At 39.4% G+C, this 15,618-nt stretch overlaps 1 protein-coding gene across 6 annotated transcripts in view; it reads left to right on the forward strand.

Annotated features, from left to right (window-relative positions):
* Cdc14 (cell division cycle protein 14) overlaps positions 1–15,618 on the forward strand; it is a 1,408,510-nt gene that overhangs the window by 892,056 nt on the left and 500,836 nt on the right. The window lies entirely within an intron of this gene.

The raw sequence follows: 15,618 nt of genomic DNA on the forward strand, positions 1-15,618 counted from the left end.
TACAGCATATAAAAAATATAATGTACTTACTAATTAGTTTAGTACCATTGTTTTATGGTGGTGTAATGGTAACCAAGAAAGTTTTGTAGCTTTTTGTGGAGGTATGAATTCAATTGCCCCTCACATCGTGAGTTGAATTAAGATAAGGCGAAAAGACATCCACAGAGCGTCGTAAGGGCGTGTATGCTGTAAAAGTTCAAACTGGGGTCAAAGGCCGCTGCAGCGGGGAGGAAGTTATGGTAGATCTTTGGTGAGAGTGTCGTGACTCAGCGGTGGTTTAACAACTTTAATCACGGTAGCGGTGGTGTAACAAGTTTAAGGACGGTGACGAACCACTCGAAGACGCACCACGTGCCGGAAGACCAACACATATACAAAATGAAGATCTTCAAGCAGAAATTGAGGTGAACAGTGGCCAGACATATAGGCAACTGGGACTACAATTCAGTGTGAGCGAAGAGATCATTCGGCAGCAGCTCCATCAACTTTTGATTCACTACAACTTCGGTCGATGGATCCCACAAGATTTGACTCCGGGTCAGACGGCAACGCTAGCAGACACCTGTGTTTCTTTGCTGTTTCGTCTGAGGAAGGAGCCATTTGTGGACAGGGTGTTCAATGTGATGAGAAGTTGGTCCTGTACGAAGCTCCACGGCCCCGTCATCATTAGTTAGCATCCCATGAAGAGTTTTCGAAACAACCGAAACCAGAACTGCAACAGAAGAATGTCCTTCCGAGTGTTTAGTGGACTGCTCGTGGCATCGTACTGAAGGTGCAAAATGTACTTGACACCTTCATCGCTTCACGGTCCGCCAAGTTCTACGGCCATGGAATCCATGGCCTTCCAGAACGTTGGCAGAAGGTAGTCGGTGCTAACGGGGACTATTCTTGATCTTCCAGGTATGTTTATTGTGACATATTGATGTTCGTAGATTGTAGGTGAAAAAACAACAGAACTTTCTTGGTTACTTTTATATTTGTAGTGGCTTGTTAAAACGTTTGTCTTCAAACTGTCAAATATAAATCACAGTAAATTGAGTAATCTGCTGTCAAAGTATACCATACTATTTTCATACCATACCATAATATTTTGGTGTGATCAGTAAAAGGAATCACAGAAAAATAGACGTGTTGGTCAGCTGGGTTTATACACATCAGGCTTGACTTTTGTTTGATGAGAACAGCACCTGAAATCCACTCATAATTCGATATGAGGGTTTTAACACGTGACTGTTCTTGTGGATTGTTAACCCTTTGGAGTTCTAGTACCTATTTTTAAGTACTGAAGTACTATGTTCATTATTCGATTAAAAACGAACCAATAAAGTTTTTTTTACTTTGGGGTTTTTGGTTTTCCAAGTCTAAAATCATTGTGCAACACGTTAAGTATGGTTTCACGCCTTTCTGTGTCGAGACATAGAAGGTGATGACGTCATAACTGTAAAGAAACATTTTCTTCTTAGGCCTATATTTTTTCTCGGGCTTACTTTTGCACCTAGAAGATTGAAATTTTGCACAAACATTCGGTCTGCTGAGCAGTATTTATTAGATTCCTTTTAGATCTTCGCGTTAATACAGGGGGTCCATAGGGGCAAAGAGGTAAAATAGTATTTTTAACAAAAAATCCCTTTTCCGCGATTTTCACACCTTAAGTACAAGATGGAGACATGTGAATGGCATCGTTTGAAAGGCAGTTCTATTCTGAAGAGGATGGTGTACGACCCATGATCCTAGGATAAATAGGGATGTCTCAAGGAAATTTCAACCTGAGATCCTGTTTTATGCGGGAATCTGGGGTACTTTGGATATATTATTTTTTTGGCGTTCTTACTTTTGCACCTAGGAGATTAAAATTTTGACAAATATTCACTCCACCGAATAGTATTTATAAGATTTTTTTAGATCTCTGCGTTAAAACAGGTGGTCCAGAGGGGCAAAAATTTTAAAAGGATATTTTAACGAAAAATTCCTTCTTCGTGATTTACCCGCCTTAGATACATGGTGGAGACATATGAATGGTACCGTTTGAAAGGTAGTTATATTCTGAAGAGAATGATCGGCGAACCATGATTCTAGAATAAACAGGGATGTGTCAGGAAATTTTTACTTGAGATCAATGTCTTTGCGATAGTCTGGGGCATTGTGGGGATTATTGATAAATTAAATATTTTTCGTAGCTTTACTATTCAAGATAGAAACTTGAAATTTTGTACACACATTTAGTATTTTTCAGTTGATTTCCGGGTGTCCGCGTTTACACGAGGTTCAGAGGGGCTAAAAATTTTTTAAAAAATCAGAGAAATTCTGATTTCTCTCAAAATTTCTCACTTCAAGGACACAATAGGTAAATGTAAATGGTATCATTTGAAAGACTGCTTCATTGTGAAGAAACGAGGTATGAACCATTGTCCTACTATAAATAGGGATGATGCTGTAGCCGCTTGACTGATTGTTTATAATTTACTTTTAAACATAGTGAGGCAGGGCACTCTCTGTCTCAAACAGATGATGTGTCAAAAACCAGTTGACATTCTCATTTGTGGGAATATTCAAGTCTAAGTTAAGTCTAAAATCATAACCATTTACATTTAATAAAATATTGTGTGATATGGAATATGGTGTAATCCAAGATGACCCCACTCCAAATCAATGCAATAATACTAATTGTAACGTTTATTTTGCCTCCGTCCACGCACGTCGTTATTATTGTAGTTCCCCAATACTTTTGACTAACCCTGTATACAGCTTCACATGTGTGTTCTCACAGCAAAATTTAATCTTTTTTACATAATATTTTTCATAGTATCCTATGATCCAGGGGTAGAAATGGAATTTTAGAACTAAGGGAAAAATCAATAATAGATAAAGTTTGATTGGGCTATGCCACGAGAATACAAATTCAGAACGACGGGAGTGCAAGCAAACTTTCATGGAGAATGACCTAAGCAGTAGCGATTGTTGCACAACAATCAACAACCAAACAAAACTTACAATACCATTCAAATTTTCTATTTGCTACTAATAACTGCAGATATTTTTTCTTCTATTGCACAAACACATCAACTTACCAAAGGGACAATATCCACTTGTACATGCCTGATTTCCACTCCTTCTCTGATCTCAGGCTTTTTAGCCATGGAACCGTATTTACCAGGTCCTTTTGACGCGGGACCTTTTTCACTTGAGACTATTTTACGCGGGGAACTTTCGACTCGAACCCTATTGACTCGGGGCCGTTTTGACTCCGACCGTTTTAACCAGGGCCCTTTTGACACAGCACCCTTTGCTGCGGGCTCTTTTGTAGCAGAGCCCTTCTTACCCGGGCTCTTTTGACCCGGGGCCGTTTTGATTTCGACCCTTTTGACTCGGGCAATTTGGTCGCCGATCACTTTTGAAACGAGCCCTTTAGACGCTGGGCTGTCTCTGACTCGGACACTTTTGTCGTGGGTCTCTTTTGAGTTGGGCCTTTCGGTCCTCGCTCTCTTGCCCGTGCCCTCCCGACAGAATATATATTCACCAGTTGAAATATGGGGGCAGGGGCTGGTATGAGTAAATAGATGATCAACGATCATAGCGCACTAAAATTAGTTACACCACTGGTCATATCTCTTTCTTGTACCTGATTTCAGACTTTCTAGCCGTTGAATTGTATTTACCGTGCCCTTTTTACGCCGGTTTTTTGACTCGGCCTTTTTTAACGTGGGGCCCTTTTGATTCGGTTATTTTTGTCGCGGTGCCCTTTCGACTCAGACCCTTTTAACAAGGGTCGTTTGGACCCATGTCCTTCTGCGCGAAGCCGTTTTCACTCGGACCCTTCTGACGCGGGGTACTCGGACCCTTCGGACGCTGCTCAGTGCCCTTTTGACTTGGGCATTTCTGTCGTCGCACTTTTGTCCGTGTCCTTCTAAAGTAAAACTATATATATATATATATATATATATATATATATATATATATATATATATATATATATATACATACAGGTGTTAGACAAAAATTATAAAACGTCTGCAAAAGTGTGAAAATCATACGTAGTATGGTGTGGGGCCTCCTTTTGCGCCCAAAACAGTTTGGATCTGACGCGGAATGGACGTATACAACTTTTGAATCGTGGTGTGTGCAAATTTGTATCATTGTTCCTCCAAAACCTGCTCCAGTTCCTTAAGGGATGCTGGAGGAGGGTAATGAGACCGGACACGCCTTTCTAACTCAGACCACAATGGCTCAGTGATGTTCAGATCTGGCGATTGTGGGACCCAGGGGAGGTGTGATACCTTCTGGTCATGCTCCTCAAAACCATGATTTCACAGTTTTTGCAGGGTGAAAGTTTGCCAAATCATCTTGGTAGATGTCATCACCACGGGACAATATTTGGGCCAACAGTGGAACCTCGTCCCCCAAAATGGCCTCATAAGCCTTAGCACTCATCATTCCATGCAAGGCTATGATGGGACCTAGAGAAGACCACGATATCACTTCCCATACTGTAACAGAAACACCACCATGCTTTACAGTGGAGCAGGCAGTCCGTATCTTAGACCTGCGACGGTGGTCACCGCACGTAAAAACGACCGGTTGTTTGAAACAATTTGTAGGTCCATTCATCGGACGACATTACGTGTTTCTACTGCTCATGAGTCCACGCGTTGTGGTTCTTGCACCACTGATACGCCTCTTCGCATTTACTGCTGTGACCAGGGGTTTGGTGATAGCAGCCCTGCCATGAATTTTCATTTTATGAAGTTCCCGTCGCACTGTTTTCCATGAAACCGGGTTCTGTATGCCGGAATTGAGTTCAGACGTAATTTTCGTTGCAGTGGTCTTGTTTTTAGCTGTTACAATCCGTTTTAATGCCCTCCGGTCCCTATCTGACAGGATTGTCTTTCGACCGCTGTTGTGCTTTGGAGACGTCCTTTGCCCCTGAATTGTGTATGCCCTCGTGACATTGGACAGAGTGCCTTTCGATACCCCCACAATGTTCGCCACTCTGTCCACTGAAGCTCCAACCAGACGGAACCAACGATCATGCCTCTTTGGACGTCCGTCAGATCGCCCAGTTTACTACACCAGTTTCACACCATGGTAAACGGGTTAGTGCTGACGGAAGAGGAAGGTCCACATAACACATTGAAAACGAAAAACGACCGGCAACAGCAACACGTGTTGTACAGTGGAGGGCCAAACTTACGTCCTGTAGGGAGTGTTCCTTAGACTCTTTTGTGTAATCCACATATATATATATATATATATATATATATATATATATATATATATATATATATATATATATATATATTCAGCTGAAATGCGGAGGGCAGGGGGCAGGTATGAGTAAATCGATGATCCAGGGCGCAGTAAAATTAGTTACACCACTGGTCATCTCTCTTTCTTCCTCCTGATTTCCAATCCTGATCTCAGAATTTTTAGCCGTGCAATTATATTTATCGGGCCCTTTTGGCTCGGGGCTCTTTTAACTCGTCCCCTTTTAACAGGGGCCTTTTTGATTCGGGCCTTTTGTCGCAGTGCCCTTTCGACTCTGGCTCTTTTCACACGGGACCTTTTGGACCCGTGTCCTTTTGAGGCGGGGTCTCTTTTCACTGGCGCATTCTTGAGATAATGCCCTTTTTACTCGGGCCTTTTTGTCGCGACGTCGATGTGATTCGGGCCCTTTTGACAGCGGGGCCATTTTTACTCGGACCCTTTTATTGCGGGCCCCTTTTAACCAGGGCCTTCTTGTCTCGGGCATTTCTGTCCTTATCCGTTTGTCCGTGCCCTTCTGACCTAGATATATATTTATGTATATATCTATATCTATCTATCTATCTATATCTATATCTATATCTATATATATATATATATATATATATATATATATATATTCAGCTGAAATGCGGGGTGCAGGGGGCAGGTATGAGTAAATAGATGATCAACGATCAGGGTAGAGTAAAATTAGTTACGCCACTAGTCATACCTCTCTCTCTCCTGATTTCCACTTCAAATCTCAGGATTTTAGCCGTGGAATTGTATTTACTGTGCCCTTTTGACGGGCGGCTCTTTTGACTTGGGTCTTTTAACGCGGGACCTTTTGTCTCGGTGCACTTTTGACTGGGGTAATTTAACGTGGGGCCGTTTTGACCCGTGCACTTTGGATTCGGGGTCCTTTTTGACCCGGGCTTTTTTGACATATGGCCAATTTGACTCGGCCTCTTTACTCGCGAGGACCTTTTGACCCGTGCCCTTTTGAGGCGGGGTACTCTTTGCTCAAGTTTTCTGACTTAGGTCCCTTTAGACTCGGGCTCTCTTCCCGCGACGATCCTTTGACCCGGGCCCTTTTGACGCCGGGCAGTTTCGACTCGGCACTTTTGTCGCGGGGCCACTTTGACCTTGCTCTTTTGACGCGGGTCCTTTTTTCCGTGGGCCGTTTTGAATCGGGCCTTTCTCTTCTCGCCCTTTTGTCGGTCCCTTCAGACATGGAACCATGTATATATAACGCAGCAGCTGAAAAGCGTAGGACAGGGTCGAGTATCAGTAAATCGATGGTCCAGGGCGCAGTAAAATTAGTAATGTCACTTTTCATCTCTCTTTCCTTCTCTCTACATCATGTCTGGAGATGAATGTTCTGACTGATAGACTGGAGTGGCGATTTTAAAAAGTAAGACGGTATACACTATCAGTGATAAATGTTATGACTTTTAATACATATAGTGCAATAAATCGAAAAACTCTATATCAGTCTTGCCCTCCCCCCCGTTGGAAAAAATCCTGCGGGCGTTAGTGATTATCATGTTGCTTAGTTACTGTATTACATTGAGCTATACACGGAATAAATACTTCTGTGTTTTATTTAATATTAAGAACCTTGTTTGCATTTATTACGGCCCTTGCTTGACGACAGCGAAACATATTCCCGTTGAGCGTAATCGGTTTCCATTCTCAAATAAAGATAGTGAAGCAAATGAAATAATTCACGCACACTTTTAAGACTTAGAAAAGTGTCCTGCGAACATGTCGTAGTGTGATATGCTTCTTTTAATCAGATGCTAAATCGTAATTATATTTGTAATACTATTAAGTGAAAGCATATCTTACGGTAGTAATAGTGTTGGTATCCTTTACCTTATTTGAGATTGGGAAAGAAAGATGATATTCATTGTTTATTATTTATTACAAGTATTTTGATATAACAAGCAACAGACTTCTGGTAGTAAATGAGAATTTGCTAAACAAGAGAAAATGTAAAGTGCACTTTAAATTAGTTTGCATGATTAATAGATACTTTAAAGTTTTAAAGCAATTTAAATGCAGATTTAAGGTAAGCCTTAGGAGACCACCAATTGAGATACAATTCTCAAAAAGACAAATTAATAAAGCAAAGGTAAAAAACTTACAATGGAAATAACGGTTTCTTAAGTTCTCTCATGTCTCTGAATATTAAGGTCCAGTGAAACTTTTGAGAGAGAAGCGTCCATGTGTGTGTCCATTGAGCTGTAGTTTCCAAGATGATAAAATGTATAATTTTCAAAATATTTATATGATTTTACTTTTTGTAAATATTATTTTTATTTTGATAAAATTTAAGAGCTTAACTACGTCAAAGTTATTTTGTAGAGTATTTGTGTCCTTGGATTTTCTGTTCACTTTTTTAAAAATAAATTTTATTTTTTCTACCTGAGTAGCAGTTGTTAGCAGTTATTGCCATAACATATAAGACAATAAATTGAAAAACTGAGAATACGAATCTTCATAGATGACAGTGCGCTGATGCTTCAAATCTATGCCTTTACTCCCTATACCTACGTTATTTCCCTAGTCAAAATAAAATCTCTTCAAAGTTAATCACAATTTCTTATGCAACCATCTGTTTGTTGGAGCACTGCGCAATCACATACCCGTCACGGCGATGTAAAGGCACCTTTGGCGACGAGGATACATTAGTTTAATATAACTTTCAACAGTTTTACTTAGTCAACAGGAATATTGGTGAAGGCTCCAAGCATATTATTTGAAGTGCGGGAATTCAAGTTGTTCCAATCCTTCCACGGACTCCCACGCCGAGTCAAGGAGTTTTCGAAGTCAGTTCTTGTTGAATATTAACTTATTACATAACGTTTGTCATGTCGTCAAATCTAGGAGACTTAGTAGTGGCTAAAATTCCGCTCAAGTTGTCTTTCCTCAGATGCAAGTAGATGTGGGATGGAATTTTTACAGCTGGCTAAACGGTTGTTTTTAATTCATTCTATTCTGTTGAGTGTAAGGAATGTAATTTCTCTCTAGACTTCAGATAATATAGTTAGGGCACAGAGTCTATCACGCAAAGCGAAATAGGGAATAATTGCAAAAGTGAAAGCGGATTATGCTGCAAATTACTTTCGAAATTATTGTAAATAAAACGTAAATTCAATCATATATCTACTACGTATTAAAATAAAGATGAAAACGACGTCTTTTTAAATTAGCCCTAATGCGAAATGAATTTCTCTAACCTCCTTCCGTATTAAATCGATGCCATATTTATATACAAAATATTAGGTTAATAAAATATCAGAACTCGATACACCCGACGTAGGTATAATAAACTTACAATTTCTGTTTTAAAAAATGACAAATTTCCAATTTTAAAATGTTGACAAAATTATTGTTACGCAAGCAAATATCCTATAGCATAGTGGAATAGATCAAGGATACGAACATATGAAAAGTGTTGTTACTATCAACATTTTTTATTGTCTGACGAAGCCATGAATTCAGAGTTCTTAAAGTAGGAAATAAATAAATAACAATTTTCTAGCTTTTTATATCATAATTATGAACTTTGGACTAAAAGGAATGACTGAATGAAGAAAGTGAATTATCATGAAGAGTACTGGGATGAGAGTGTAGGAGCACTCTGAGTAAATCCATGGACACCGTGTTGCCCGTCAAAAATTCACATGGTCTGGGCTCGAACCAGGCTCCTTTCGCACCAGAGGTGAATACTTTACCACAGAGCCACCTTATCTCATCCCTCAGAAATCAATATGAATCATTATATAATATGATAATTACAGAGGAGGTGTTTACACCACTTACGCAAAACAATCGTGGGTACGCTATTGTTAATAAAGCATGCAAGCAAATAAGATATTTTTAAGAGTAACAAGAAAATTAATCGTTCTGAGGGGAATTTTCAGGCCACTTGCTCCGCCAAACAGCAGAATACTACGTATTTCTTTTTTCGTTTGTCTTGACCTCATATACAGTCATTTATTTATGATTCTGTTTGAATCAGTCGGCGGAAGCGGTGGAAGGTAATTTTCTCTCAATGAAGGGCGGGAACGATCCAGTCGAAGGCAAGGTCAATGGTCTTTGGGGATGTTAGTTTATTAAACATGTCCACCGTTCGCTCCTAAACGAACTCGTACCATTGAAGATGCCCACAATACCAACTATTCAAAGACAAAGAAAAATAAAAAAGTGGCTTGACTTGTCATAAACATGTCGGAGTACTTTTAGGATACCTCTGACTGTGCAGAGAACGCGCCCAGATGAATTTGATATATCAACTCTGTGGGTGAACAATCGTTTGTTTTCTTGGTTACGAAGGGAATATTTGTTTCTCTCTTTTTCACCTACACGCTACGGAACGATTTTTCAATTTTTTTTCTCTACATAATGTCATTACTATCGATGATACAAATAATAATAATACTATTAGAACATGTATAAACATATCTAAATACTAAATAAAGATATTATTTGTTTACTGGTTAACTGCTGGTTTCGGTCGTCGAGAAATCTAGGAGGCAAGGAAGGACATCGTTCACGAGGTTCTGGGTTTGAGTTCTGAAGGAGCAACTATTCGGGCTGGAGCCGAAAATTGTTATAAGTTATAAGGTGCCAGCCAAACATGTTCAAAACTGATCGTCCCGGGTTTATTGTGTATTTCAGATGTAAAGCATCACGGGCAGTAGCCAATGCTGCGCGATATTTCGCGCGGTGTTGCCGGATTGCGGACTCCCCTTTCCCTTCTCGCTCTTCCTCAAGCTGAGATTATGACACATAAATTTGCAACATTATTCACAATGTAACAATATTATTCCAGCAATATCTGGAATTTTAACTGTGCATCCTAAAAGTATATATAGCAACTAAATTACTTACCTGTTATCTACTCCAGTGGAACTGCTAAAGGCTCGTCTTCCCCACTACTTTCACTATCGTCTATGTCAGTTAATATTTCGTCATTGTCTGAATCTGAGTCTTGTAAATTTACTATTATGGGTTCCAAAATTTCGTCACGTCCTATTTCTTTCATGAAGTCATCTTCTTGTAATTTGTCCGTGTGTTGTACACAAGATTGCCAGTCGTTTTGCGTTACGCTATCAATTTCTTCGTTTATCAGTCTTTCAACGTCTGTCAACTTGAATGTCTTATTTCTTGTTGCAACTCCTCTCTTTACTTGAGCCCATATAAGCTCGATTGGGTTGTAGTGACAATGATAGGGTGGTAACCTTACTATTTCGTGTCCGTTTTCGTTTGCCAGTTGGTCTAGTTCGTACATTTTAGATTGGTTTTTGAACGGCATTACGCGCTGCAATAGCTCAACCTTAGTTTCTGTTGCCGAAAATTCAACACCTTTTTGGTGTAGCCATTCAACAATGGCATCTTTTCTAGTTGATGAATTTGGAATTTTATTTGTGACGACTGAATGATATGGGGCATTATCCATTATTATAATGCTACCCTCCTCTAAATAATTTAGAAATCGGTTCAAAAACCAATCCTTAAATGTAGCACTTGTCATTTCTTCGTGATAGTCGGAAGTTGATTTAGACCGAAATATCCACTTACTTTCAGGTATAAATCCAGTTTTTGCAGATCCCACATGACAGACAATAAGTCTGCTTCCTTTTCCCGGAGGCACCTTTAATCCACCGTTTTTTGTGGAATCTTGCCAAACTGACTTATGCGAATGATTTTGATTTACCCAAGTCTCGTCCAAGTAAAATATTGGTCTTGTGTCGCCAGAAGTCCGAATTTCATGCATCTTCCGAAGAAATTTTAGTCTTGCCGCCACAATATCATTCCTCTCCATTAAAAACTTACGTCCATCGGTTGTTTTCTTATACCTGAAACCTAAAGCCCGGAGTATTCTGTAAGTGGATGACTTGGAACCTGTAAAGGAAATCTTACTTTTCAAAGCATTTGTGATTTTTTGCAAAGTCGGAAATTCGCCTTGGTCATAAAAGTCAAAAACAGTCCTGCGTACTACGTCCTTGTCAAAGTCATTAAGGTTTGTGAGCCTTTTGGGAGGTCCTTTGTGTTTTCTAGGAGATAGAAAAACTGGAATATTACTGGGAGGCATCTTTCTTGCCTCCACGCAGATTCGTGACACTGTGGCTCGATTTATCCCGCAAGCTTGTGCTGTTAGGCTTTGACACTTTTTAAAGTTAAGTTTCTTTCTTTCTTCTTCTGATGAGTATTTCTTAAAAAAATTGTAAATACAAAAAATAATTCTCCGAGCTTGACTTCGAAGCACTTCTTTTTTAGAAAATCCCGCACTTGCACTCGGTTTACTAAAAGACATTGTATATTTTAGTTTTCGGAGAACAAACGAACTACCAGGAAAGAAAGCAACCCAGATACTGATGAATTCTGTTTATGCTAGAAGAGAAATTGCGTTCCTACACGAATAGCTTCTTTGTTCCTTATCAGTTTTTATAACAAATAACACTCTTGGGGCTTGGTCTAGGTCTCACGAAAACAATCCGTCTGAAAGCAAGTCCATATGATCGAGTTTGTTTTGGGTTACGATAATTTACGACACCATTCAGACGCTTGGTGCTTTTGAATCCCTGCTTGAGGGGAAAAGAGGGAATAAGTGGTCGCATATATGTAACGTAGTGAAACGTGAAAGAAAAAATAAACAAAACATACTGCTTTTCTTTCTGTCGAATAAGGAAGAATCTATCTGGAAGTGAACTTCAAACCAATACTACGAACTTCCCGTACTTTGTTCTCGCTCGCTTACTACTCTCAAGGGTGTAGCCACCGGGGAAAAGGGGGCCCTGTCTTTCCAAATTATTTCCAACCCCGAAATGAGGTTTGTTTGGTATATGTTTAATAAACTTATTTAATAGTTAATGTAAATGAGGGACGTTTATGATAAAACATGAAAATTAAAAAAGAAAACATCATCAGTACGGTTTTTGTACCTAATTAAAACAGCTAAAATTAATCATATGCTTTACATTCTCATTTCCCTTTCTGTGTGAAGTCTCTATATTATTGCATAATAATAGGGCCTATCTGAGTTGGTATTTTTTTTTCAAGTTTTTTTTTTCCTTTACTATTTTAACCCACATAAACACAAAGTCAGATAAACAGATTGCCAAAAACAGCATTTGTTTTCTTATGAATAGCTTATTGATTCATCTTTTACAATCCGGGTTTTAACTTCAGTACTGTCAAGATCCGTCTCTTGATAAGGTAGCATTGTGAAAATATAATATGTGTATTGTATGTATGTATGTATGGTGAATTAAAATGCTTTCATGTTGTGAAAGAGGTAATTTGTTCTGCTTTTAATATGTGAAAAGTTTCCCTCCCATTGTAAGTAATGTACCCCTAGAACAACCTGCTGGTTACACCCATGATTATTCTGTAATAAAAGTTGAGTTCTATTTCCAAATTGAAGAAAAATCCACTGGAAATTAGACGCGGGACTCATCGCTCGTTTTACTAATTGTTTTATATGGAAACCTTTAAAAGCGTGTATCATAACAACCAGTTGACATAAAAAGATGTAGTTTTCACGTATGTGTTCGTAATTCTTTTCTCTACTTCGTAAAGTGAGCAGTTGATGTGCTAATACAATATTTCTAATAAGCGCCTCTGGTATTGTCAAGATTCGCAGTAGCGCGAGAAGTCAGCGTGCGGACTGCTTGTCGCGAATTGTCAACACCGCTCAAAGCCAATTGGACGCCGCGTGAAGCCAACTCAAGGCCATGCCGCTTATCATCTGAAAAGTCCTGTAGGGTTGTCAATGACTTGAGCGGCTCGGCTCACTATCTAGCCGGACCGACAAGTGAGCCGTACACAGCACAACAGGCAAAATAATTGTTTTATGATTTTAGTCTTTAAATCCTTAGATAGTGCCTTGATTCGTTAACATTTTTATTGGAGAAAATATATACAAATGACAATTAACCCGTATTTTCTTTACTCTTACTGAACTCTGCTGGTCTGTTGGATTTATTAGTAAAAGCGTTTAATCAGTATCAATTTGGAAAACAATGACGCACTGAGGTTATCTTAGGCTTCACATCGTAAGCGTGAACATACATGTATGATCATAAATGTAATTGACTAGAAAATGTGTAATTTTGAATAATATGGGCACATTAAAAACAAAATGATAAAATATTTCATTGATATCAAAATACAATTTGACAGTAACATGAAATATATTGTCTAGAGTTCAATCTGTTGGTTAAGTTACTTTTAAAATGTAACGCGTTACTTTGTCAACTGTTCCTTATATACAGTATATGACGCATACATACATACAAACAATCAAATTACACAAGTTGATACTTGTTACTTACATAATTCACAGTCAAGTAATGCTGCCTCTTCGCTGCCAAATGGCGAATATACTTGCCTTCTATATGTGCGGTCCCGGGGCTATTCTCCGCGAGTTTGCTTGCCTCAATTTTAACAAGCAGTAGGACCAAATTTACTATTCTTTTAGTCGATTTTCTGTATGTATAGAAGGCTTTTAAAGTTAAGGAGGCGATTTAGAGTACCAGGGTCATATCCAAAGGAGCGTCAAGGGACCAATCGCCCCACCTACCGGAACCAATGAAAACTACTAAACACTGGTTCAATCCGTTTATTTTTCAAGATAGTTATACAAGAAATTTATCGAGTTGGAAATTTACACCTGACGGCACAAGAATATATTTCGTGATAGTCTTCTTTACAGTCAAACCAAGGATTTATTTAAATGAGAATCCAGATACAAGAAACCCCCTGAGCCGAATGTACAGTAATTTCGTAAAACCGATATCTGACCTCTAGCGAACAAAATTCGATCCGTTTGATCGTGTTGCATGACCTATGCCGACTCTAATGACGCAATTGGTTTAAATGGATCGGCTCACGGCTTGTTCACCACAGAGCTGAGATCAGAATGACCGCTCACATGTCACGCCTTCCGAGCCGATGCTTCACCTCAAGCGAGCCGGCTCGAGCCGATGGCTCATTCCAATCTTGCCAGCTCGAGCCGATGGCTCACCTGAGCCGAACAGAACAGAAGTGGTTGCTCACCCAAACCGAGCCGGCTCGAGTCGATGGCTCATTCAACCGAGCCGGCTCGAGCTGTTCACTCAGTTGAACTGGATCAAGCCAGTTGATATCACTAGTCGGGTTGGGCTTCTGTTTGGGCTCAAAAATTCGACCGTGCAAGTCTCAGTCTTGATGGTAAGAATTACAGTCAGAGTGGCCCAAAAGTAGGTATACAGACCAGTGTCTATCAAGTATGACGTTTTAATTTCTTAAGATAATACATTTATTTACTTCGGTCTGCTCAAAGCTTCAGGTATATGTGAAAAGACATTAGGAACAAAGAATCAAGAAACTAAGTTAATACCTGTGTGGGAAATAAAAAAAATGACATAAAATGCGATGAGCCGATCAGTACTGGACTATATACCTACTTTTGGGACACACTGTATTGTCATTGTGCTCACGACATTTGAGGCTGCCTCATTATAAAAATCTGTTGTTGTCTCGTTATCGAGACAAGACGAGATGCGAGCAGTGTCCCCTTTCATGAGCAACACTGATGGCTTTCGCTTTCTAGTCTAATCATGCCATGATTTCACAACGAGTTAAAACGAGCTAAACGAGCGAGCCATTTATCAAACTCGACTCGACTCGAAAATCGACCTCAAAAACAGTGACTCGACTCGGAACTCGACTCGAGAAAATTAACTTTGACTCTACTCGGAACGAGTCAAGTCGAGTTTTAAGGCGACTCGTGCCCATCCCTAATTTTGATTTTATCCCTCGCCTCCCACAATTTTTGTGGGTCTGAATTTGGATTTAAATTGCATCAGAAGTGTCACTGTTCATCTCAGCGATCTCAAAAACTACAGATTCGACACTAATATCGGTCATTTTCGATCATTTGTAAATGTCTTTCCGCTCCTTTCAGTGAAATCGTCAAAGTGATATGACAAAAATAATCTCATGTTCGTACTTCATATAGATTGAAAATTTGATCGAGAACTTGGTGGTTGAAGAGTTATTAAGTTTTACTTATGTTTGTATCTCCCCCTCCTACCTCCTCCCCTAAGTTCTATCGTCAAAGTGAGTAGATAAATACAATCCCAGGCCCGAACCTCAGCTATGTTTAATATTTGATCGAGATCGGTTAGGTGGTTCAAGACTGAAGTCACATAGACAGTCACTTTCATTTTTATTTTTTACACACACACACACACATATATATATATATATATCCACCACCATTCCCCCTCCCCTACGTTGCACCGTCAAAGTTAAATGATAAAAATTATCCCAAACCCGAACAACTATGTTGAAAATTTGATCGAGATCGGTTTTATGGTTCAA

Source organism: Thermobia domestica, chromosome 6 (assembly GCF_964235325.1).
Source record: "Thermobia domestica chromosome 6, izTheDome1.hap1.1, whole genome shotgun sequence".
Taxonomy (NCBI): Eukaryota; Metazoa; Arthropoda; class Insecta; order Zygentoma; family Lepismatidae; genus Thermobia; species Thermobia domestica.